At 39.7% G+C, this 27207-nt stretch overlaps 1 long non-coding RNA gene across 3 annotated transcripts; it reads right to left on the reverse strand.

Moving 5' to 3' along the window:
- Positions 1-1913: 1913 nt before the first annotated feature.
- Positions 1914-25686, reverse strand: LOC119702506. 3 transcript variants are annotated; one of them, XR_005257373.1, is made up of 6 exons: positions 25553-25686; positions 24765-24930; positions 17511-17620; positions 5422-5495; positions 2334-2434; positions 1914-2047 (listed from the first exon to the last, which is right to left on the reverse strand). It is a non-coding gene; the product is annotated as an uncharacterized LOC119702506 (long non-coding RNA). The 3 variants fall into 3 exon arrangements; XR_005257372.1 differs by lacking the exon at positions 25553-25686 and adding an exon at positions 25068-25476; XR_005257371.1 differs by lacking the exon at positions 25553-25686 and having other exon boundaries at positions 24765-25476.
- Positions 25687-27207: the final 1521 nt, after the last annotated feature.

The raw sequence follows: 27207 nt of genomic DNA on the forward strand, positions 1-27207 counted from the left end.
AGGATATTTAGATTTTTATTCAGCACATATCACTGCCTGGTGAATCATCTGTGGTTTCTTACCTTGACATACTGGGAAAATGAAGCCTTTTCTGTCTAATAAGAAAGAAAGGTATTTTTAATGGCATATAAAAATAGTAGAGATGAATTAAACATTACACCTTAAATAAAGTGTATTCCAGACAAGGCATACTGTACAACATTCATCCTTAGGTGGTATGTCATGAATCAGCAGCTTTAAATCCTTCCTTTGAAAATATTTGCTGGTACTTTGTTTCTTTGAGTGAAATATGCTTTTAGATGCAATTTAATGGTTGAAGATTGTACACGTCTCTTCAGTATAAGCAAGCCAGAATTTTATTATTTAACTATGTCCTTTAATTATAGGATTAATCTTCAAAGCATTGTGAAGTACATTTGCAAAGTCACAGAGAGAATAAAAAGCTTATAGAGGATAAAAACCTCACAGAGCATAAGAGGTATGGTGATAATGAAAAGATACGCATATGCTCCAGTTATGCTTACTCACTAAGATTACAAGGCATATGAATGAAGGATCTGTGATGCTTTTGTCCCTTTACACTGGCAAAGCCTACTGTGGCAGCTGTCTTACAAGGCTACTGGAACATTTTACAATCTGCTCTTTCCCAGAACTGCTTGCTGTGCCTCAGCTGCGTGGGGTCATCCTCACTGGGGGAGCTGTGATGTATCACAAACCTTCTCCAGTACAGCTCTTTTTCAATAGACTCAGGAGGCAGGAACTGATTTACTGTGTGATTTACTGTAGTGGACCCCACAATTATTTCACACTATTAAGTTAAATCTCATAATTTTCCTTTGCTTTTCAATGAGACATCCCAGATGACACTTGGTCACCCTGGACCCTCTGATTCCTCCATTATTTCAGCCATCTAGATAACAAAGACATCATCTATTACTTCATACATTGTATTTAATACAAGCCATTAGTTAAACTAAAAAACTCACAAACTGAAAACTCATAAAACTGAGGGGAAGAATATCTGAATGCCATGGCATCCAAAATTGGATATGCACATGTGCTAACATACTCTATCAAAGTACTGTGGATGACTTCAGTCTGGAAAAAATATGCTTGCTTTGATCTGTTCTCTTAATCATCCTTGATTTTTCACCAGGAACACTCTGTATAGTTTCAAAAGACAACTAAGGAATAAAAATATTCTGTTTAAAAAGAGCGGGGTAATAGTACAGTATGACATTAATCCAAAATAACTTAATTTTCTTGCTTCTATAGACAATTACCCAAAATTCTCTGGAAACTATTTCTCCCTTTATTTGTGTTCAGTGCAATGTGTGTATGTACAAACATAAATTCACGTGGTGTAGACAGAAAATCAGAGCGCTGGTGAAAGTGAGAGAGGATCTGCTATAGCTCAGAAGGAATCTCTCATCTGCTCGCCTAGAATCACCTCCATCAGTTTCATCAGAGCTCCTGAACAGCACTAGAGGGAGACATTCATGGCCTGGCAGTGGCTTTGTGGCTTCCTCCTTACCTAATATACCGTTTTTCTATACAATTTGTCTGTATGGTGTTTCTGTAGTTTCTAACTGGTTTGCAGAGATGTTCATGGGCAGAAGAAACAACAAGATAGCATTTCGTGTCTTGGAGACAAGGGTATTTAAAGTACTAGCTCCAGGTCACTGCGGAAAGGGAAGGAGAAAATTTAATCCATAAAACAAATGTAAGTTATTATATTGATGCAAAAGTCATTTACAAGTAGTCACTAAAGTTCATGTCAAAACTGAATAAATGATCAGAAAAATATGGAAAACTTAAAATATCTACAAATGTAGTATTCAAAACATCAGTTGCTGACAAATTTAATTTAATTTAAAACACCTAAACATTTTTAGTGTTTTTCTTTGACTTGCCTTTATTTTCCACTGTTTCTTCACATATACTGTCTTCAGGTATGGCCCATAGTCTTCTGTAATTTTCCCCTCTCTATCTTCCCATAGGCTTTTGCAGGATGCCATGCTTTCCTGGTATGCCTTTAATTCCTGGCCTTTAATATGAAACACAAAAATTACACATCTATCGCTTTTCCCCCTTTAAATCAAATTATCTTAAAGTTTCCCGTTGACAACCAAAAGTACAGACAGGAATACATACTAATAGGAATTAACAGGAATTAATTAACAGGAATTTCTGATATGCTAGCTTATGAGGCGTTTTTGTTTTGTTTTACCCAAAAATATCTAATTGCCCTTTGAATTTGAATATATAGCTAAATAATGTACAAAGTAACGACTACTTGATCAGATTAAGGTTTTGACAGCAAACTTTTTTACCACACTTCTCACAACGCTCTTGGATTCGCTGCACTTTTTACATGCTTCCAAAATCCAACGCGGTAATGGTCTGAAATTTCTTCTGTGTGCCTGTTAAGGTGCTGGAAGAACAGATTAACACAGATGTGATCAAAACCGATCAATGTCGTCAAAACACTTAGCAGACATCCTAAAGTACGAGTCTACAGTGGTGGAAGATGAGGGGGAAAGGGAAGTACAGCTGATCTGCTGGGCTGAAGCTGGAGCATCCCCAGAACGTGACCGGGCGATAATTGAGCTCTTCAGAGCGTTTATTCAGCCCTCTGGTTAGGGCGAGGTTCTGCATTTGAGCTGCGCTAAGCACCGGCTGGATTTCCTCCGTGCCTCCTGCTGCTGCCGTCAGGCAGGGCCGGGGGAAAGCGGGCTGGGAGAGAAGCTGTGCTGTTCCTTGGGGAGAAGGAGGCGCACGGAGGGCGGGCTGTCCCGGAGCGGGGCCGGCGGGGTCGCGGCCGCGAGGGGGAGCGCAGAGCAGCGGCTCGGGAGCGGCTCGGGGAGCGCAGAGCGGCGGCTCGGGAGCGGCTCGGGGAGCGCAGAGCGGCGGCTCGGGGAGCGCAGAGCGGCGGCTCCGCAGCCCCCGGTGCCGCAGCCCGCTCTGCCATCCGCCACCCCGGGCACCGCAGCCCGCTCTGCCATCCGCCACCCCGGGCACCGCAGCCCGCTCTGCCATCCGCCACCCCGGGCACCGCAATCCCCTCCCGGAGCTGGAAGCCGCGCCCTGGCGGCTCCCGCAGGCTGCTGGTGTAGGGGGCTGGGCGATGCCAGGGCCGCTCCCGGCTGGAAGAGCCGCTGTGCTGACAGCGGGAGAAACCAGCGGTACGCACCTGCCCGGGCAGCAGCAACGGGGCTGACAAGGCATTAATGTCTGTGCGACCTGCTTCTCTGCCATGAGTATGTTAAATTTAATATCATTACTACCAGGTTTGGTGACAGAGTGAGAAAAAACTGGGATTTCTCCCTTGCTTGCTAATACTTTGATTTCTCACGTCCACATCACACCGTGCTTTCTAACCTCAACAATACAGGCAATTCACGAAACAGCCACACTTGCTGTCCTGCCCTCACCGATGTTCCCTCAAACGCAGTCATACTGCTGCTGCAAGGAAATTTATTCCAGATCCACTTTGGCAGTTGAGTGTCAAAGCACGTTGCTGGGGACAGTGCAAAGCTTGTCTTCATCAGCACATCCCTGCTCTGTGGCTAGAGCACATAGCAGTCTCCAGCACTGCTGTTTTGATTAAATGTACTCCTGGTACATTTCAAATAGATTTTTACACAGAACATTGTGGTCTCTCTGAAAGACTGTTTGACATCTGAGTTGCTCATCTGAATGTGGCACACATTCTGTCATTTCCATTTCATTTTGGGAGTCAAATTTCACTAGGTTCCATACAAGTATTGCACATTGAATTTTCAACTCGAGCAGTGCAGAGTCATGAAACTGTAACTAAAGATGGTGCTCCTCATGGCAACAAAGTGCGAGGGTATCAGATGACTCAGAGCCTTTCCTTCTCTTATGCTGTCTTTATGTCATACTTAGTTGTTAATTAATTAGAAGATATGAATTGAAATGTCTTCCCTCTCCTAGCAATACTTCTGTATGAATTTTAATCATTATGCAGCACAGAGCTCCAAACTGTGCCTGACATACAGCCGAACAAGGGTTATGTTGTTACATTTCAGTCCTAATCCTTTTCTTCTTAAGTACAGACAGATGTGTTTAATCTGTTTAAATTTGCCTTAATTGTTTGAGTCTATAGAAAGCTGACTGTACTTTCTGCTTTAATTTGGGCGATTCCAAGAAATTAATATGCACTAAGCTGTTTCCCTAGATATTGCAGACTTCTGCTAGCGGCTCCAGTGACTAAGCAGATACAAAGTACATTCCCTGGTGATGTAAAGATGCCCCACGGTGTTTGCCACTGCCTGTTTTTACCTTGATATCCAGAGACAGATGAGGCTCTCTCATGGTCTCAGGATGCAAGCAGCCATCTAACTCCTCTATTCCCCTATGCCACTTGTTCCCACCGACATCAGTCCCTTCTCAAGTGTGGCATCGACCTCAAGCTGCCTGTACCTGATTTTAGCCTGGACACCACGTGAGGAAAACTGGTTGCCCTTCCTTACACAGTTGCAGTGAATAAAGTAATGACATTTGTCATGTGTCACCTGGACATTTCCCCCTTCACATGCAACACTAAGCTCAGCAAAAGGACTTTATTCTGTGTTAAAAATAAAGGTAATGAAATTAAATGAACGAAAATGCAAAATTGCCTACAAGATAGCCAGATGGGCAGCCTACTTTAATGTTCTCATTTGATCCTGCACATGAAAGAATTTTTATTTATGTCCTCTTGTATTTCCTTTAAACCAGAACTTTAACAATTATTTTTGGCCCTATTGTGTATGACAAATAACTCCCAAGATAATTCTTTTTCCATCAAAGAGTTAGTTTCTCACTGTGACTATACCCAGATTAAAATTTAAACACCAAAGTCTGATATTGTTTCTGTTACCTAATTAAGTGTGAAATATTTTAAATGGAACACTAATGGAATAACATCCTTAAGTGTTTTCTGTAAATCTTCTGGGATTCAAAGACTTCATCACAAATACATAAAGCCTACTAAAAAACTCTCATATATTAAGTGCTCAAGACAAGCCACTGTGGTGGACAAGACAAAACACAGAGGTGTCACTTCTGCCATATTTGCAAAAAAATTTTCCTTGTATTGATGTGTTTTATTCAAGTAATATTGTTCCTGGAACTGTAGCCAGTTTTGGAAGTTGACACAAATTAGAAAGCTAAAGGCTACTGAACACATAAAAAGCTCTGAGTGCATAGCTCTGCTCCTCTCACCTCATGAAATCAACTTTTCTTGTTCTCCAGTGCCAGAGAACTGTCACGTTGAAATAAACAGATGAGAAGCTACTATTTTTCACTCTCGCTGGCTACTGCGCTTGTGTACAGTATCCTGCAATTCAGTACATTTCCTTAGGCTGGAACACAGCAAAGACTTCCCAGCCTGATTGCCATGAGGCAAATCCTTACCTGGCAGTGTAGGGCAATGTCAGACTCCTCGGAAATGGAATAGAATGCACGACTTCCCCTGTCATCCTTAGTCACTAGAAAAAAAAGAACAGATTTGGGTCTTTCTAAGCAATTGATAATGTTTCCTGAACATTTATTTACATTATTTTTTGATTGTCACGAGCATTTTCTCTCCCCTTTTGACTGTCTCCCTGGTTCATGGAGTTTTGTTTTCAGGAGGAAAATGTAGAATTGAGGGAAGAGTAAAAATCTAAGTTCTATATAAAGTCCAGGTTTGGTCTTATTTTCCTGATCTGTCAAACTGTCTCTTCTGTTTTGTCAGGCATTCATGTGTATGACCCTGGTCTCAGTGCCATGAATTAAATCTTTAACAATGTTACCTAATGGAAATATCCAAGTATGTACAAAGGTGCAAATAAAGTCAGAATCTGACCTAGAGCTCATACTTTACCAGGTATTTGTATCTATCTCATTTCAGTTCCAGACTTGGGTTTTATTTCTTCCTTCCCTACAACACTCCAAATAGAATTTTTTGGAATAGAAACATCCCCAGTTTGAATGAATGGGTTTTTTTTAAGTGAGAAAAATCCATTTGGCTGTATTCCAGCTCTATAACTAAAATCTTTACTGACATTAAATTGTTTTACGTATGTATTTCCTTTCACAGGTGTCACAGAGATTGCTTTTATTCATGAAATTTATCATGCAAAGAATATATGCTTAAACTCAAACATTGCGACACAATTAAAAATTTTGTATGCAAAAAATAGTTTTGCTTACATGCATTTAGAGAAGAATATATTCCAAATTGAGGAAAAATAATAACCATCTCAAGAAGTAAAAAAAGCAAAACACATTTTTATTTTATGATCCCTCTGCCCCACCCTATATTTGGGGATATGCCTGGAAATGGGGAAAAATTGTTGCTTTTTTCTCAGATGTCTTTTAAAGGAGTGTTTCTAGTATTGGGTGATTTTTATCCATTTTACTGGGAATAGGATCAGGTCTAAATTGTATTTTGCTTCCTTGATGTCTGATGTTTATAAATATTCATCAGTCAACACCTGGGGTTGGCTATTTTCTAAAATCTGTATAACTGTTATTGCAGTTTCATCTGTGGACTGTGACGTCTCATTTGAATTCATGAGACCTGTTATAAATTTTAAATATATATGAATGATATTAAAGTCTGATGAAGAACAAGAGTCCCACCTGCTACCTGCAATTTACTACTACCTGCATAAGAGGGAAATAGGAATCATAGCAGTGAAGATGGAAACTGGATTGTTTATTAAAACTTCAGATTTGTTTTGATCATTCCTTCTAATCCCTGTTGATAAAAATCATGTTCCAAAATGGCTCCTTTCCAGATTTCTGTAGAGATCTTGGAGCTTTAAGCCACTAAAAGTTTGGCAGAGCATCTAACTGCCATTTTTTTGTTAAAGAAGAAAACTCCTTAAATTCCCTGAGAGGCGTCTGTTTTATAGGCAACTTTGCTCACGTATCAGACTCTCTTGTATGCTCTCTTATTTCTGGGATCTGCAAAACAAATTTTATTTACAATTTTCAGCTTAGTTTTGTGTCATGAGAATTACAAACCAATTTACTTGCACATTCATACCACCAAAAAGATGGAAGGTATTTGTCATGGTACCGAGCAATACATTTATTCTCACTTTTAAATACTTTTCAGAACTGCTTTTCCACCAAATTCCATCAAGAGTTATTTGTGAGCTCAGACAGAGAGGGAGATTCAGCTCTCCAAAAGTGACCACAGAGAGGTTGTGAGTATCAGGGGATTTAGAACATGATGGAGTCCTTGGCAGGATCCTGGTGTCCCCTGCCTAGGGATAATAGGACATCACAAGATACTTTTACAGTGTATTTTTAATTGCTCTTTAAGATTAGATTTGTGGTGAAGGGAGGGCGGTTCACCACTGATAGCAGCAAGGCTGGTGCTTCACAGTGTGGCATCCAGCCTAAAGAGAACTGAACAAACAGAAGCATTTTCTTTGTGTGTGTTTAACCCCAAATCTATCTGAAATCTGCTATCAGCTCTCTGTATGAGAACAAACTCATTAATGGGCTGTGACTGCAACAGTTCATAATCATCACCATGTTCCCTGGAAAAGCATGAAAACACAGGGCTCAAGTCTGGTCCTTGGCTATTATCACTGTTCTCACACAACCATTTCCCATGTTTTTAACCAAAGGAAAAAGAAGAAAGTACTGAAAGATTTATTTCCTTTTTTCTTTCTCTGATGAGTGGAGGAAGAAAACAAGCAGAAATCGGTAGTAAGATTACAGAGTAGTGCAGAAAAGCTGGGGTAACGGGGAGTCAGACACAGATAATAGAAGATAATTTTTTTTTTAATTCAGATTGAAAACAGAATATCGTAATGAGCCAAAAATGTTCCATTTTCCCCAGGTGCATCAATCTCCTTTACTAAAGATACTTCTAAACTGTCAGTGCTGGCCCCTTGTTCCAGCCTCCATCATGCACCATAATTAAAGAACTTCTGTCTCCGTATCACTGAAAAATCTGCAATCAGCTCCAGTATTTCCCTTGGCATTTAAGTGCTCCAGTGGTGTCACACACTGACTTCTACACCTGACTTTCTCCCTGCAGCCACAGGAAGGATACACCTCTCCAGAGGTGGGAAGAAGAGGCAGCAGCAAAGCTGACTTGTTACAGCTCCTGCCACTTGCACAGAAGAAAAAGTTCTGCTGTGCTAAAGGAAATCTGAGTGTTTTACAAATGGCACAACAGATGCTGTGCACTGATGAAAACAATATAGACAGCGATGCTGCAAAAACTCTCCAGGCAGAAACATCGTGTCCTGAACATCTCACATATGAATTGCCACAGCAATGATTTTGGGAATGTTTGGCCATGCCCTAAGCTAAGCTCCCGCACTGTCTGAAGTATTCCTTGGGGTTTTCATTTCCAGATGGAGAAACAATAGCTCCGAGTTCATCGTGTCATGTTCAGGATGACATCTTCCTCAGTGAAACACCCCCTGTCACCAAAAGACAGTGCCAAGCGTTGGGTGTGAGCCTAGTACATGAGGTGGAAATGGAAACCACAGCCTTCTGCTGCTGAGACAGCAGCCAAGAGTTGAGTCATCCCAAGACCTTCCCACAAATCCTTGTACACTGCTTTTTACATTAGAAAATTGATACTGATACAAATATGTGCTGTCAGGATGAGGGTGGCAAGATGGGAGTAAGGAGAACAAGCACAGAAATAAGCATTCAGATAATTCTCTGGATTATGAGTGCTGTATTCTGGATTATGAGTGCTCTTTGAGCATTCCTGGAAGTTTACAAGACCATCACAAATCTTAATTAAAACTGAATAAAAAAATAATATTCAGAATTAGAAATAAAGATCAATACTACCTGAAAGATAAATCAGGACCTTTCTTTGGCAAATAGGTTGCCAGAGGAATGACTGGCCGAGAATTCGTTCAAAGCTAATCTGTGCTAGACATACTGTTTAGCTGTATTATCTGATGCTACCTCTTCTTCTGATTCAAGGTCTGCCTCATTTGTCAGGTCCTGTCCTTTAATCTCCAAACACAATGGCAAAGTGATTGCCAGTGATTTTATGCTTTTCTGTGCCCAGGACAATGGGACTGTTCAGCTGTCTGAAAGAGCTAATATATACTTTATGATGAGAAAGGAACAGCCAGAGCCAGCAAGGAAAGGTGGGATTCTTTTCATCATTCTATAGCATCTTCAGCAGCAAATAGCATTTTTAATACCATAGCTTTAAAGTGCCTGAGGTTTTCTTAAAGTAGAAAAGTGTGGCACATTGAGACAAAAAGTTTCTCAGACATTTAATCCAGTTAAAATATTCAAGATTCATTCTGAATTGTATTAGTCCACTGTGATTCAAAATGTTAAATGCTTCATCGAACACTATCAGACAGAATGATTTCAGTAGCCATCTGTGACAATGGAAGTGAAGTAATTGCACAGTGGGCTTCTACAACAGCATATAATCTCCTGAAGTCTTAAAGAGGAACCAGTTCAACCCTTGCCTGACCTTTTGCAGGCAGCCTCTGATACGGTGATGCCTTTCAGACTCATTAGAAACTATATAATAGCTCACTATAGTTAAAGGAAAGCCTTCTTACTGCAACAAGCTTCGAAAAGAAAAGAGGACATTTGCAGAAAAAGAAATTAACTTGGAAAAAATGAAAATGAAACTATTGGCAGACAGCACTAAAGACTGAGGCACAAATCTGCAGTGCACCTGCATCCACCATCCTTCCAAGAGATACCTACTGGTCAATCATGCCTGAGAGACAGCTTTAGCAAAAAAATTAAGTAAAATTTTTAGTCTTTGTCTTTTTTTCTGATTTCAAAAGCTGTAAAATGTAAGTGGTGAAATGCACTGCCATTAAAGCCAAAAGAACACCTCCTGCTTATTTCAAATTAAGCAACCTTGCATTTTCTTGGCTGGAAAGCAAATCACTTCTGCTCTGGGAGGAGCTCACATAGTTTGCTGGTGATATTGAAGGTCATGCTCAGCCCACTCAGAGGCTGCAAGACTTCATGGACGTGGTCAGCGTTTGACCCTCGTAGCGGAATGGCCTGCACAGTCCTTGGACTGGCAATCCTGCGAAAGGCAGAAATGAAATAACTGAGTGACCCCTGCAAGGGCAGCAGGCCAGGCCAAGATCAGCATGCACAGACCATTGTTACCCCTTGTGTGAGCACAGCCACTTGTACAGCTCTGCTTCGGCCCCTGAGTGCGGCACCTCACTGCTTCACTCCAGAAAGAAAAGAGTCTGCTACCAAACCATCACCAACCTGCAGTACCTGCAGCAGAAACTCTAAAAGAGTTAAACTTTAGTAGGAAAATCTTAGAAAAATGTGGTAATGGCACACAGACACGTAGCTATAGGCTCTATTTATAATTTATGGTTTACAGATTTATAGTGTGAAACTGCAGTATTATGCAGTATGATTTACTGTGTGAAACTGCTGTTCATACTGTCAAGTATGAAAAAAGCAAGTTTCTAGGTTTTTTTTTTTATTAAACAATAAAGTTACATAAATGTGAACAGCATCTTCTAAAGTGAAACTAACATTTTCACTTTGAAAATGGGAGTATTTAATAAGAGATAAATATACTCACTGTAAGTTAATGAGCTGTTCAGTCATATTCTGCTCCTAAAATATCAGCTTGAACCCCAGCCCTACTGGGATCAAATCCCACTTCGGAAAAAATAAAATAGGGAGAAAAGATAAGCAAAGAGCATCCAGATTTAAAAAAAACCCAAAAACTTAAAAAAATAAATTGAGAGACTAAAGAATGAGGGGAAAAAAAGAGGATGGAGACACAGCATTTTACTGGAAAATACAATGTTTGCTCAAGCTGAAATCTGTTAGAGCTGATGCAAAGTCTCTTTTGTTGTACACAGCATTTGCAGTGAGCCCTGTAAAAATGTAGAGAGCGAATTTAAATGAGTATTTTAGGATCCATCTTCCCCAGTACATATCTGGAATATATGACTTTAAAATGTACTTTGCATTGGCAGGGGAACAAAAAAGAAAAAAAAGAGAAGAGAAAGAGGGAGGAAGAATAATCACAACAGAAAATAAGAAAAGAGAGTCAAGAGCTTCAGAGAGGTTTGCAAGTAATTCACAAAAACTCAGTTACACAGTAGAGATTACATCTGAGCACAAGTGTCTCTAGAATGGTTTTAAGAATTTCTAGGATCACAGTAAGATAGGTGTTCTTCCTTTTGTAGGAAGGGAAATCTGAAATCTTCAGGGAAATCTGAAGCTAAAATATTCAATTATTCAATCACAGTTACCTCACTGTTTGTGCCAAGGCAAAAGGAAGTCAACTGAGACTCCAATATGTTTGTCTTCAAAATTCTGGTAAATTACTTGAAAGTGTGCTGGCCTTCATGAGTGGCTGAACACAGTCAGCCCCAATTCACAAAAGAGAAAGTGACATTAAAAAAACTCTTACAATTAAAACTTATAATTAAAGAAATGTTTCATGTGATCACTTTTGTTGTGATCCTGCTGTTCTAAGAGCACAACTGAGAGTCCACAGAAAGGCCTTCCATATCAACAACTATTATTTCCATTTGCAAATAGCATTGAAAGCACATGGATTTTAAACCATAAATCACTATAAATCAAATACCTCATGTTCAAAGTGGGCATCATTCACTTCTCTTCCAATGAACTATCTGTTTTCCCAAGTATCTGTTTTTCCTGCTGTTCCTTCTACTGCTCTGTGATTGTAGGTATAGGTTTAATCAGACTTGATGTAGTGCCAAATTTTAGGCAAACAGATCCAATAATGCTCGATAAGAGAGTCTGGCCCTGTAAGTGCACAATGGGGGTGATCTCACATGGCTCAGTGATGGTGACATTTAGAATAGTGTCTAGAGGCTGTAAACACAGTGGTAGATATTTTTCCTCAAAAATCACAAAAGAAACAAAACTACATGGAACTCTAGAATATCTGGAAGAAAGAGAGTAAATGTTTCACGGGGAGATATCACATTTGCAAGATCATGCTGTGGACAAACTCACTTCCAGCGGCATTCACGGAAATGTTGTTCTTGGCTTAACCTTAATCTGCACAGTGTGTTCATCTTTCTGCTCAGCCTAACACCAGACACACAGCCAAGACACACCAATCATCTCACACAGCAGATGCTGAGATCACATTGTCTACAGTATTCTGAGGCTCAGATCACAAATACTGTCACCTCAGTGTGGCCCTGGATTTACAGATTCTGAGCATTTGAGCAAACACATCCCGGTTTTGGATAACTTGGAGTTCATGAAGGAAGGGGCCTTAACGAGGAGCTCTTAGCAAAGAGCAATTGCAGCTGGGGAAGAGGGGAGGGAGCCAGCCCCTCCTGCCTCCAGCAGCCCATCACACCCTGGCCACAGATCCTTTGCTGGCCTTACTGGGTGCTAATTCCTCAATTAGGGCTTCACGTTTCTCACATTAGAGCTCCTCCATGGCTGGGTGAGGAATGCAGTGCAGCCACATAGGAATTTTGATTTTCTGAGCAGCTGCCTTTTTTCTGCTTAGTCATTCCACACTGCCAGCTCTTGGTCTGCTTGCATGGGCTGTTCCCAAGGCAGGAATAAAATGAAGAGTGAGGCTCACAGCTCTTGGCATCCTGTATCTCAAGATATCTGATATCTTCCTCCCACAGGCAGACTTTCCATGGTCTAACTAGGCCAAGTTTGTTTAAACTTCAGAGGCAGGCTAAAAAGAGTAGGGAAAAGTCTCTTTATCCCAGGTATAATGTGTTTCGCAGGACATAAACAGTCTCTGCCTTCCTAAGCAACTCACGTAGTGGGTCTTAGTTTAGTCATCCCCTGACGGGAAGGCTCTCTGCACAAGCCCTTGCAGAATAACTGCCCTGGGTCCCAGCCCCAGGCTGCAAGGTGGAGCAGGAGCTGCTGCTGCTGCTGCAGGTGAGGCTCAGCATCTGGCAGGCTGTGAAAACAGCCAGGCCAGGGCCAGAAGCAGCAATGATCCCCTCCCTGCCTACTTCACTCTCCAGTCACTAATGGCAGCACTGAATAGAACACAATTTCTTTTATCCACTGAAAAATAAAACCACTGCACCTACCAATCCCTGTGTACTGCTTGTGAGAGAATGATAAAATGCAGCCATGATCTATGTTCCACAAATAAAGCTCCATGAGAACAGTTTACTTCCTCCCCTTCCAAAATCTACCGAGCAATCGGCATTTCACATGTGTTTCCAACTATTGTGCGGATCAGCGAACACACAGATCTGAAGGAGATGAATTGCAACAATATAATAAACAGTTCACAGCAATGGATACAAACATCAGCTTTGTAGCTCTCCTGTGAATTGAATGGATTCCTGTAAGCTTTTATTTAACAAACAAGTAGCATGAGTGGAGTGAGAAACTATACAAGCCTTAAATGATTTAACATACTCTGAAATACTTACACTACTCCAAATGCTTCCTTTTCCCAACTGCTTTTCCTTCGTGAGCAGATTTCAATCGGCTGGATTACCTGGTTTAGCTGCGATTCTATTTCAAGCTGTTGTCAGCAAGAAAAGCAGAAAACGCCCAGGATGACATTATTGCACCAAAGAGGTGCCGAGACTGTAATGCCCTCTCCTTGTAATGGCCCATTAGTGCCGAAACATTACCCACTTCTGATGGCAATCAGCCCGTACCTGCTAATTGCAGCACATACGAGTGTCATGTGGGCTTTTGCTACTTGATTTGGTTAGATACCTACGTAGGGCCACGAAGGGATCCTTAGAGGAAAACAGCAAAGGAGGAAATAAGACAGTTTGTAAATATTATCATTCTTTTCTGTTATAGCTCATTGGCATCACACAATTCTTGTATGTGAGATGTATATCAGAGGTGTCAAATGGGAGAGGAACAAAATTAAAAGCAAAGAATGGCTTAATGCATTAAAAAAGGAGGAAAAAATGACAGGAATGAGAAATAGCTTTAGTTTCATTGTATCATGTCAATTGTGCAAGCTTTCTTCCCTTCCCAGGGTATCATTCATAGCTGGAAAAGTCTTTGGTGAATAGTCCTATATTTACATCACAGAGAACCCGTAAGACACAGCAACCCTGCCTCAATTTCACACGTTTCCTGAATCATCAGATGAAAAGAACAAAACACTAAAAAATGTGTGAATCCTACCACCATAAGAAAATATCACAGGACCTCTGGCACTAGAATTATTGCAGCTGCAACACTTGCTGCTGTCTGTTTACATTTGCAACAGAAAAGGACAGTAAAAAGGAAGTTTTATATGGTTTAGGTGCTGTTTAGATTTAGGCATGAAGGCTTTTCAGCTGTCATCTCTTTAGAAATGGCATGTCCTAAGGACTGACACATTTCATTGGAATACAAGGCAGGCCAAGGCTACTTATGCTTCCAAGGTGCCACAATACCATGCTGAAAGTAAAGCCATGCAGAAACACTAACATTAAATACAGCTTACTGCAAATGCAGGAAATATTTTTGGGTTTTATTATCATCTATACCTCTGAGGTACCAGAAATCTACTGCTAGGAAAAGAGAAAAAACTTGCTGATATATCACAGCATTAGAATTGTGTTAGTTTGTGGAATGTGTTTGGTAACCATGGGTACTAAACAATTTCAGAAGGATTTCACATAATCTAGCAACTATAAATAGACTTGGAAACAAAGTAGGAGCTTAATGCAATATCCACAGGTTGGGAGGCAAAATATTCTTTGTAACATAATTTATTTCTATGTGTTCCAACGAGCATTTTTAAGGCATTTCTGGCAATACCATAATTTCTTTTTTTGTGCATATCTTCCTTTCTCGCTTATCCTGCCCATCACTTGTGGTTTGATCAAGCCCAGCCTGGGTGATAATGAATCAGGGAGTAATAATAAAGCCTCAAACAATTTATTTAATTTTTAGAGGAATGTATGCAGAGTAATGTGTATTAGCCAATGCTAAGGAAATTTAACCAGGTGAAAGATACATGGCATAGGGTATTTGTTCCATAAGGGTTTTAACTCTTTTCACACTTCTCTAAAATATAACTGAATTTCTCATGAAGACAAACTGACAAACATAGTAGGCAGTTCACTACCCAAATTTTGGATGAGTCAATATGAAGACAACTCAGTTAATCAAATAATTAAACTCATTATCTAAAGCATTTTACAACAAAGCTAACAATAAATTAGTCTTTGCATTGCAGCTCCTGAAGAGAGCTTCGAAATCTATGGTAATACAGAGAACTCTGTTTAACAGAATAGTGGCTGCTATAATTATACTTCTATTCATATTTTAGCATTCTCCTTCATCACCTTCACCTCTCCTTTCTGTGTGTGTGCTTTGAGAAGAAAAAGCACTCGTAGATTTTTGGGGAGATTTTTCTAGTGTCAACAGGAAAAAGTAAGGCAGCATCTTGTTTCAGGGTTACTCTGACACCCCATAATGAAAGAGCTTCTGCCTCAAGCTGAATCTGTTTCAGCTTTGTGAACATTTTTGATGAGCTGCTTACTCACATCTTTATTCAGCTTTCTTTCATTGCAGTATAGCAAAGGCTGTACACATCTATATTTTCTATGAAGAAACTCCCATGCAATCATAGATGCCTCAGACTTAATTTTAACATGGGCTTCCAGCCCAGCCAAGCCAACCTAATGGGGTCTGTGGCATGATATTCAGGCTCAGCTGAGACTCCAAGTACTAATGCAGTGGGACTTCAACCACAAGCCACAGCTCAAGTTCTCATAATTCATCAGCTGTTAATCAAATCACTCGGGGCTCCAAGGCTGTGGCTAGGCTGGGTGAAATAGCTGGCAGCAACACTTGCAGTGAAGACAAAGGCTTGGAACACACAGAGCCAAATCCAAGCAAATGCTCCAGCAGTTCTTCCCTGTCAAGCTAATTCATGTGTGCTCAGATTTTAATGAGAAATTCTTGATGAATTTAACACAAATGGCTGTTTTCTAAAGGCTAACTAGCACATGGATTTATACTTGTAAAGCTGGAGCTAATTATAGATTTTTTTCATGTTTTTTGGCTAAACTTGTATTTAAAGTGGAAAAATATGCACAATACAACATGAAGGCAAAGAAGTGTTTTTCTCATCTTAGCAAGAAGTTTCAGTTATTAAATTTCTTACATTAAAATAAAAGTCACCAGCAATCTTTTCTAGCACTGGCTGGCCACCGTCTTCCGCATAGCATTTTAATTGTCTAAAGAGGATTTTCATAACTTACCTGTTAGTATTTTAAAAGTTTATCTTTTCTAGGGTTTACTTGGACTGTGCACACAGAGCCAGCCCAGTGGATGCCCCAGGGGTTCCAGGATGCACACTGGAGCTCTCCAACCTCGGCATGGCAGCAGCCAGCCCAGCTGGCAGGGCTGCAGGGACCTGCCAACCTGTCCCAAGAAATCCACTCCTGCTGGGCAAGCCTCTGCTGAGGGACAGTGGGACTTTGCAAGGAGAGACACAGAGTGAAACCTGAGATGCAGGAGAAGGCCAGGAACACCACTGCCATCCCACTCCAGAGGTGAGCAGGTCATTTCCCAGCAGCCTTAGTGCTTCCCCAGATGTGCCTGGCAATGCATTTTGGACCACTAGCCAGAAATTACTTTTTCATGCAACAACATCTTTGTGACCATGAAAAGAAAACTTATGAGAAAAAAAGGCGTTTAAACAAAACTTGGCATTTCCTTATTTTATTCCAAAGTTGTACTTGGCTTTGTATTCATTAGTAAGCATCCTCATCAAGGGTCAAGCTTGTTTTTCAAGGTATTATTGTAGTCTAGTTGCAGGACTCAAGTCCAGGGCATAGAGGGCTAAAAAGAATTTTTCCTAATTTTTCTGTCCCTCCACCACCCTGATACTGCCCAAAGGAATTATTGCAAAGGATAGGAGAAAGAGTATTCTCTCATTGTAGATCTTGCCACTGACAGCCTCTTGGGCTTGACAGGCTATGCCACTACTCCACACTTCAGAAAACCATTCCTTATACATCAACAAAAGTGCAGATTTTAAGGCTGACTTCAAAGTGTGAATTACTATGAAATCCAAGCATTGTTTAAAAGGAAACACATAAATAGCACAGCTTCCAGTACAGTATCATGAAAATCTGCATTTCACAGAGCTAAGCTAACAAACTGCAGAACGGAAGGAAAGAGATTACTCTCTCAGTTCTTCCTTGGAAAGCCATTTGACCAGGTACATACAAGACAGTGACTATGGGGAAACTTAGGGTTCTCTATTAAAACTTGGGTTTCTATTAAAATTCAAACTCAGAGTTTTGTCTTCCACGTTATCATCCTTGGGGTCCGTTTTTTCTTTTCCAAAGGACAAGCAAAAATTTCACCACTGCTCTACTGAATTCCTATTGCAAGGATGAATAACTCACAAGGCTGAATTTGCCTACTGTTACTGTGGTTACCAAAGTTTCCTTCCCACTGAATCTGAATCTCAGTTCTGTTCCAGGCTGCATATTTCAAGCTTCTGTTGCTGATACATGTTTTTTTTTCTTTTCTATCTGCTGTAATGCAAACAACAAAGTTGTGTTTACCTTTAAAGCAGTCTTTGACTTCCATCCTCTGTGCAGTGTCCCAGGCTGCTCCTGCTTCTCACCAGTTATTCATTTTGGGTGTTTCCATTGATTCCATCCAACTCCAAACCCTACAGAAAAAAAAAAACCAACAAAAACAACCCAACATTTCTTGCAGTGGAAGTAAGTTAGTTACACCAAGCAGAGGACATGGAACAAGTTACAACCGCACATCTCCAAGGATGTCAACTGTGCACCCTTGCAGGAAAGACACAGCAGAGAAGTCTGATCTACTGAGCACATTAATTGTGCAAAACTTGTAGGGCTCGTGCTTTAAAGGAGCACCAGATATTCTAAGTGCAGATAATGAACTCTGAAAAGGGCACACTTTTTCTTCCTCCTTCTAAAAATCCTTTTGGTGGACACCAACAGCAGCAGCAGGATGACACTGCTCCTCTGCACTGTTTTGGTAACAAAACTGGACATTGTTCCATAGAATTCAAATTGGCAGCTTTAATCCGGGGGGGGAATGTGTGGTTGGACCAAGGTACAAAAGTTATTGATGCAAAACCATATCATAAGGTCATTCCTAGATTCCATTTCTCCACAGATGATAGCAAAACCAGTAGAGCAAGATTTTGATGATATCAAATAGCATCTTTGATACTGTATATGCTTTACAATTCTTCGCTATTGAACAATGCACTGCCAGTCCCACTGGGAAACACGCACAAATTTTCATCTAATATACAAGTGCAACAGCTTGAAGACATACAATGTTTGAACAGCAGTTCCTTGCCTGCATTCCCCCTTGTAGTTTTTTCTCTGTAGGGCATATACACTATCTGATGCACTTTCTTTGGTTCCTTTAAGATTAGCAACAATGGTCTGGAGCCTTTAAAGCAAAGAAAACTCTTGAATCTTGTCAGGGTTTAATCAAAAGTCATCTTACTTAATTTTAAAATACTGGTTTTTAATTTTCCTTTTAAATTTAAGGTTTTAAGCCCACAGGATTTTGTTTAAATATTTTGAATAAATTAATTCAAAGGGAAATTGCTTGACCTTGGGTTTTTTAATTTGGCAGAGATGAAATAATTTTAACTGTCTTAATGTAAAACCTAGATAGATTAACTTTAGTACAATATGCAGAGCTCAGCAAAATGCATTTCTGACGTTGGAAACACAGATAAACCCTCTCCCCCACCCACAAAAAACACAAACCAAAACAAAACAACCCCAAAAAGAAGCCCCCCAAAAAGGAATGTATTTTCACCACAAAATTAGAGGTCATTAAGCACAGAACAGAACAGAAGCAAGCCAAAGAACTGCTGTTTCCAGCACAGCTGCTACAATAGAGAATGAACCTAGCTGATAAACTCCCAGGAAACTATAATGGATGAATTAGAGCCTTCAAGGTTGACATTATATATAAATTAATGAGGTCTATATATTGTGATGAAAGATTGGCCTCTGTTTGCCTTCTGGTGACTGACAGTGCTGACTGTTTCCAGAAGCCATCGAGAAACAGCACATCTGTGGTTTTAGGAGCATATCACAGGACATCCTGGAGCTTCAGGGTCCCTGCCAGGACATCAAAGGAAGCCATTCTCAAGCAGAGAGGAATGTGAGACCCCTTCAGTGACAGTGCTGCTGCCCATGTGCCCACTGACAATCAGATCTATTTATTACATCACAGCGCAGGCCCCCCAAACCACTGGGGCTTCTGCAAAGCTTGGCCTGGTGAATTCCTGTGAGCCTGTCCTTTCACATGATGCACTGTCAGATTTTTGGTGTAAAGCTGGAACAACATTGTCATTTCCCTCAAATGAATAACTGATACTCCAGATACCAAAGTGATGGGCAAAAGACACAAGGGCTGGTCCCAGGCAGTGAAAGCAGCTGAGTGGGACAACTACAAAGAGCTACTGAATAGCAATGGTCCAAACACAAAAGGGTGTTTGAGGATGTCTAAACTGCAGAGGCAATGAAACACAAGATGAAGGGAGGTCTGATTTGGAAAATTGTGCTGCTGTCATTATGCTGCAAGGTAAGTCCGTGAGATGCTCCTTCCACCTACCTCCCAGCCCTCTGGAATATATAAACCTCTATAAATTTTAAAAAATATGTGGAGGAATTAGCAAGAGTCAATAGTTATACAATGAACAGAACAGACCAAGCCCACTTTCCCAAATTTTCCTAATTATGCCTTGATTAGGTGTTCACTGTATTCAAAGATCAACTCTCTACTGAAAACTAATGATTTTTTATGTCATATCTGCCACTGTGTGTTATTTCACTGCTGATAAACCAATGCATTTAAGGTGGCATTAACAGAAGATTTATTTTTAATTTCTGTTTCAAAGAAAAATATGCAATTTTAATTCCATTTATTTTTGCAGTGCCTTTTTAGCTCAGCTCTGACAGAAAGGAAATCAGACATTTCGAAAAATGAGCTAGGTTGATTGAATATTGATAAGCCAATTTTTAATTTATCAAGGTTATCTAGAGGAGCTAACATGACGCTGCATACTAACAAGAAATATCAACACACTAAGTGGTGTGCACAGTGAAATATTTCTTTGGGGAAAGAGCTCTGGAAGGACTGGGATTATTAAAATTAGAACCATACAATGGGGATAGGAAGGGACTTCCTAGGAGGAAATTAAAAGCAGGTGACAAATGTGACAAAGAGGCTGAGATGAATAGATGGCGATTTTTGTATTTTGCACTGGCTACAACACAAAACCCACAACAAATCAGTCGGGATAAGAGAGACATCCTCTGAGATGACATCCTCTGAGCTAAAATAATGCTAATGTTTAACTCCTCCAAAATTTCACAGCAAGCCAGGTAATTGTTACAGACCTTACAATACACACTCCACATTGTCAAAAACCTGCAAGGCTTGGCAGCCCCCTACCAAAGCCAATGCCCAACCAGCTGAGAAGAAGCAAGTGAGCATTATTTCTTAGTCTAGAGATGCAAAAATGAGCAAAGTGTACTGCAACAAGAATAGTGCCAGAAGAATATGTAAGATTTTGGAAAAAGTGCACTGATTACTCTCTTGACTTATAATACCAATTTAATAAAATTACATTTTATAGCAGTACTGGACCAATAGCAGATGTTTGCACTTGTTTATTGGAGATAAATAATTAGAATCCTTCATTTCATAGATTTATCAATAATTTAAAACCTATGTGAGACTCAAGTGAACATCAGTGTGGGCAGGAAGTGCTAGAAATAAAGCTTTTTACAGGGTTTCTCTCTCTCATGAAGCTAAAAGCACTGAAGCCTTACTTAAGAGCTTTGTGTTTTATCTTCTGCTCGCTCCCTGTGTCAGCAGCAAGCAGTGGAACTGTGGCACCTGCCCCTGCCTGACCCCAGCCAGGACAGTCCCAGCCAAGGTGTCTCCACCATGGCTGCTGGGAGCACGGAGTGGGAATTCTCTACCACAGCTGCATTAAGATCTGATTTCACAGATGACTTCCCTTACTGCTGTCCTGCACAAAAGAGTGTCTGATGTAAACTGCCTTTGTTAATACTCATTTTTACATCTTTTCCAGCCCTGCAAGACCTTACTTTCCACAATCTTTCATCTGTAGCCATAAAAACACATGGCAGTTGGATATAGATAGCATCTTCCAGACATGGACCTTACAATTTACTGTTTTCAAAAATTCCTATGAAACTCTCAGTTTTATAGTTTCCAGCAGATTAATGCTGTAGCTGAGTTATGCTTCAGAGACAGGTGCAAAAAATGTGGTTCTTAAAATTTTCCCCCACATGGGAACATTATTAGGCAGACTCAAGAGAATCTCTGGACCTCCCAGTTCCAGTCATGTGCTGTTCATATTTTCCCTATTCCTTGTGCTCCTGTCAGAGCTACTTCCCTGTCTGATGTAAATGCTTCATTCACTGTTTGTTTGATTCTTCAGTGATCTAAAATAACGTCTCCATCCTTTGTTCACCTGGTTTGTCTCTCATTAGGGATATCCCATTCGCCTTCCAGGAGCAAATTCTTTTACATCTTGTCTGTCCATTTGTCTTTGGCAAGTTTGGAATTGAGTTCTTTCATCCACAACTTCACAACTGGTCACAATTCAGCATAAGTGACACTTACCTACTCATATTTGTCCTCCTTTTAGGAGGACTTATCACCACCATAATTTGTAATATCTGCTCTTTTACTCCCCTCTCCCTCACATTTAGGGGACCCATCCAGTAGGACACAGTCTGATATCAGAGCAGGCCATTGAAAAGCTAATTGTTGATTCTGTCTTAGCACCTAGTCACTATTTCCAAAACAAGTGACAATAGAGTTATAAATCTGCTACTATTTTTAAAAACCTACCTTTATATTTGCATACAGAAAAATTGCATTTCTTATTTTTTCTGAAAACACTGATATTTCAGAGGGTTACAAAGAAATAATCTGGTGTGTTTACCACAGAAAGCCTGAGTCCACCCCAACATTCCAAATCAAATATTTGGAATCAAATTCTCACATTCCAGCAAAGAATTATCAAACAGGTTATTAATGTAGAGGGTCTAAAGCTACAAATTTGAGACAGATTATAATTTGTTGCACTCCATGGATTATGAATATACCCAAAATCATGATAAAGGAAAAATACACAATTGTACTTTAATAACAGGAAAAAAGGTCAAGAAGTTGTTTAAAATTTTTTCTAGATTCTGTAAACTATTTTATACTGGCATTATTTTGTGCTTGCATAGGATATATGTTTTTAACTTTTCAGCTGTGAGACTTCACTGATATAAGTTTGCATTAGAGAGAATGCAATGAGCATAATGAAGCTGGAGCTGACAGAGAAATAATCTGCATTTGATCTCTTCTGAATGACCCATAGCTCTGCTGTGGTTCAATTCCTCTTATCTCTTAGACCATATTAATTGGAAACAGAAATCTGAAATATTAAATTGATAACGGACAGCTTTTAATTTCCTTCAGACATTATCATCCTGCATCAATGTGCACAGCTCTGAGGATCTGAGAATCTCTGTGTGAATTAATGATGCATCTCCATATCTGCATGATAAAGATGGACGGCTCTGACAACATTTACATCTGATACTATTAGAGCCTCTCCAATGATAACCATTAACAAGTCCATTAATGAGAGCATATTTCCCTGAGGCCCTATGGCCATTCGACATTGTAATCTAAATCTATACTCTCCAGAAACTCTATTAGAAAGCAATGAAGTAAGTCCCTGAACTATACAAAGGTTATCAGCCACATTATCTCATTGAGCAAAAAAGATGAGGGAGACTTCCTTCAGTCCTGGCTGTAGAGAAGATTAAAATGTACAATAGTGTTTTCTCTTAACAAGTAACTATATTGCAAATACACTGGCTGAAAGCCACATTCCAGTGGCTTCAAGCAACTCATACTCAAACCCTTAACTTTCAGAAGATTGTATTCAACTGGAATAACACAGTCCAGAAATGCATCGTACTGATAAATATAATAATCTAATAATGATGTTAAAACCCCACTCCTGTTGGCTTGAAGTCTGTATCCCAACTTACACAGAATTGATTGAAATAAGAGCTACTGCAATATGCAATTCCTTAGTCGCCAGTAGATAAAACTGTCGTTCAAGAAACAGAAGAATTACTTTCATTTCAAAATTATTCTATTATAAAAATATACTCATCAATCTATTTTTCTGTGAAACTGCTTTCACCTCAGGCCTAACAGTGATAATTATTCACCATACAAAAGGCATCTGAGGTGGCAGCTTCAGAACAGCAAATATTGCTGACAAAAACAGACAGTTGTTCTCAAGTCCTAATTCTTATGACAAGAATTAAATGACAGGGCACCATTGCTCCTATCTCTTTCTGATCTAATCCAGGAGTAAGCACAATTTCAGGCTTCTGGGCCGTGTACTAGGTATCCTTCATCTGTGTTAAATCAAAAGTTTGCTGGAATCAACAAAAAAGGAAGTCCTAATGTAAATGTGCTTTTGAGGAGGAGTATTCTATTTCTTAAACTGCCATAAGCCCACAGTTAACTATTCATTATTATCATTTAAAGGTTCTTCATGAAGGCAAAATTTCCCAGAATGTCAGCATTATGTAAAGCAAAATAAATTTTATCCAAAATAAAAAGGAGAAGTATGGATCAATGTATTGAAGCCATGGGAGACACTGATGAGGCACATCCCTACAGGCTTCAAGTTCATTATTAAACTGGCCTCATTTTACCCCAAATCTGCCCTGGCCATGATGGATTTTGGTTTTGCAGAAAAGCATGCATTTGTCTTAAGGCACTACAGAAGCTGAAAGACAACTCTCTATAAATTACTTGATTATATTGCAATGCAAATACAAACACCCCAAGAGTTAGCACTGATCAGTCAATGTTTTTAGGATTGTGTCTTTTTTGGTCCCAGCAGTAAAAATCTATTGATATTCAGAAGCTATTTATGTTGTTCACTTTATGTAGCATGAGAAAATCTGACAGCAGACTGTTAGCACAGGTATTGAATACTAATATCTCTTCATATTTGTGTCATACTCATAACAAGCTCTGTGCTTTCTTAGCAAATTGAGATGGGAAATAAAATGTAAGATTCTTTGATTCTTTTTTCTGTGTAGCCCCAGTTAGAAACAGAGGAGTGAACTAGGTGAACCTTCAGTTTAACACCATATATGAATTTCTATCTTTGTAAATAGTATCTAATTTAGAAGATCTTTAAACCACTTCTGTTTCCTCTTAAGTCTCTCTCAGATGACCTGGGAGATTACACACAATACCTGTGTCTCTACTTAGTTTTCTTAGCCATGTTAAAATTTCAAGACTTCTTAGAGGGTGAAATGTACTTTAAAAATCCACTCATTAAATACTGCTCTAGGCTGGGAAAAAACCCTCATTTTGTCAACAGTCATGTTAAGACTATCTTAACTTCTGAGCTATTATTCCTTTTTTAGAATTTAACATTTAGGAACAGAACTTGAAATTTCACATAATATGTTATAATTTACTCAGCAATCATCAAGGTCACTCCTAAGCAACTGCTCAAGAAATATTATATACAGAAATGCAAAACAAGTCCTGTGTTATAAAATACAATGAAGCATTTTAAAACCCAAATCCCTTCCCTCCCTCCAAAGGAACAAATTATTTTTTCCTGGAAACCAGCATGCTGCTAGATTCAGACTCTGTCTGCCAAATCTGAGTCTGAGTGAATGTTTCACAGTGAAGACATAATACCTTGGAAAGAGAAAACACACATAACGAACCTGACAAGAACAGCAGTGCACACAGGGCTCAGCCATGGGAACAAGTACTGTGCCAGAATTAATCACATCCAGAAAAGTACAACTCCTTCATGTTCATCTTTAGTGCTTGCCAATGGTGCTGACAACTTCTAACATGAAGCAGGATATTAAGAGCTCTTCTCAAAGCCTGCAAGAAGATTAAAGGATGGTGATAAGTTTCTTTTGACTCAGCTCAAGCAATAAATGGCGACAAATTTTCGGAAACACGCTGAAAACCCTGTATCAGCACCCTAAGGTACTTGGTCCATATTTGTGATGGCTCACATGAAAGCCTGAGTTCCAGGTTCTCAGTGAAGTATCTATTTCCTGCTATATTCAACCACCCGCAGAGTTCTGACAGTGCCGGCTCATCCTTTATTGCACTGGCTGAGCGAAACGTCAGGCAGAGCTCTGCACCAGCACTTCTGCAAACCCAGCTGAACTCAAAGTCTTAAGAAAAGCATTTTAAAAACACAGCAAAAACAACCCAGAAAAAAAACCCAACTTACTCCATTTTTACTATGCATAGCACATAATTTTTCTCATAGACTGAGTGGTATTTGCTTCTTTTGTAAAATCAACTTTTTTTTTAGTGGCTTAGAGGAGCCTCTGCAAACTGTCTGAAGCAAGTTTTTCCTATTTATAAACATCAGTTTAGGATCTTCAGATCTAAAAAGGTTTATTGAATAATCATTGCAAGACCATTTCTCTAGTATTTTACGGGTACAAAGAATCACTGCCTTCCAGTTCTGTTTCAAGACAGGCATTACCTATTGTCTGTTTTCAGGATCCAGTACATTCCGCTCAGCAGTCTACTAATGCATGACTTGTACTACTGAACCATCTCCTTGAGACTTGGCATCTTCTTAACAAGACAGTCCTTGGCAGGAACTTGGCCTTCATAGTCATAAAATAACACAGAGGTTTTTAATTACCTCTGGACAGTTAACCTTCATTGATTGTTCCATGACTCCATCACGTCAGTGTTTCTGGAAATCACTCATCACAGACAACCTCTCCAAACAGTCTGACTCTGCAAGACAGGTAAAAAGCCCTTTTTAGTGACTTAGCAATAATAATGAGAATTATACAAAGTGCTGAAAGAAAAAAGAAGAAAAGAAAACAACATAAAATTATATAAAGGTTTGAAGGAAGGAAATAGGAGAGAACAGAGAAAGTTAAAGGGAAAGACTAAACCAGGTAGAAAGCAGCAGAATGGGAAGAAAGCTCAACAGCAAATGGAGGAATAACTGTTTCTCTTGGTTCTCCATAAGCAGAACAGTAGCCTGCCAAATGCCTAAAACCAGGTATATACACAAAGAAGTGCTGTACAATATCCTGTTCTCTAGTCTTTAGGGTCACCTCAGCAGTCAGGATCAGACTTTTCAGACTGTAACTGGAGAGGAAACTAGTTTCCATAGACAATTATTCACTTAAGTACATAGATTTGACCAGAAAAGAAAAAAACCCGAACCCAAAATACTTAGATGCAAGTCTCTAGATTGGTCTTTCTGGAGCTTCATGCACACTTTGTGCAAATCACTTGGCAATCTATTTTGGCTAGAGGAGTTAGCTGGTTTTGGCAGCTCACAGTCCCAAAAAATCTTTCAGTAACTTTTGTTGACTTCCTCGTATGTGGTTATAAATGAACCTTTTCTCCTCTTCTGAAGTCCCATCAGTATGGGGGGCACACAGAGCTTCAGACAGGATTATATTTATCGAGGCTGTTGCTGCAAATACTACTTTTACAGTCTCAAATGTCATCTCAAAATCTAAACACCTGCAAGTCTCTGATATGGTTACATCAATTGCAATTCATTCAGACAGTGATAAACTGTCAAATCTGTTTGGTTTGTGCTGTTTTCCCCTTATCTTCTGCTTTTTCAGAATCTGTGACAGCTTTATGGGAATGCAATATTCCTTGGGAAATCTAAGATCTGCGCAGCCTTTTCAGTGGAAGACAGTATTCCCGAGTTCTGTAAGGAGTGAAAAAGAGCTGTAAATGGACTGAGCAATTTTATTCTTCCCAATTTCCTTCCTTCAATGTAAATAACAGGTAACAGGAGACGTGCAGGACTCCCTGCAGATCCCCACATGGTTTTGCTTTTGACACACACTTGCTGCTTTGTGCTGGGGAAATGAAAGTTGCATCATCTTGAGTGCCTGATGAAATCACTGGGCAAGAACGATTTTCTCTTTAGTGCTGGGCTTATTGTGCTATCTTCCATCTCAGTGGTGGTCTGAAGCCACAGTTTCTGATAACCTCCTGGCCACCAGGGTGCAGATAAACTTTTAAATCTCGGAGTTGCTGCTATGTTTAAGCAAGTATTCCTGTAAAAATATTTGTCTTCACAATTCTTTTCGCAGTAATTTTCCAGGGAATTTCAGACACTAATGAGTGGCACCTTTCCAAGTCTGACAGAGA

Source organism: Motacilla alba, chromosome 6, assembly GCF_015832195.1.
Source record: "Motacilla alba alba isolate MOTALB_02 chromosome 6, Motacilla_alba_V1.0_pri, whole genome shotgun sequence".
Lineage (NCBI taxonomy): Eukaryota > Metazoa > Chordata > Aves > Passeriformes > Motacillidae > Motacilla > Motacilla alba.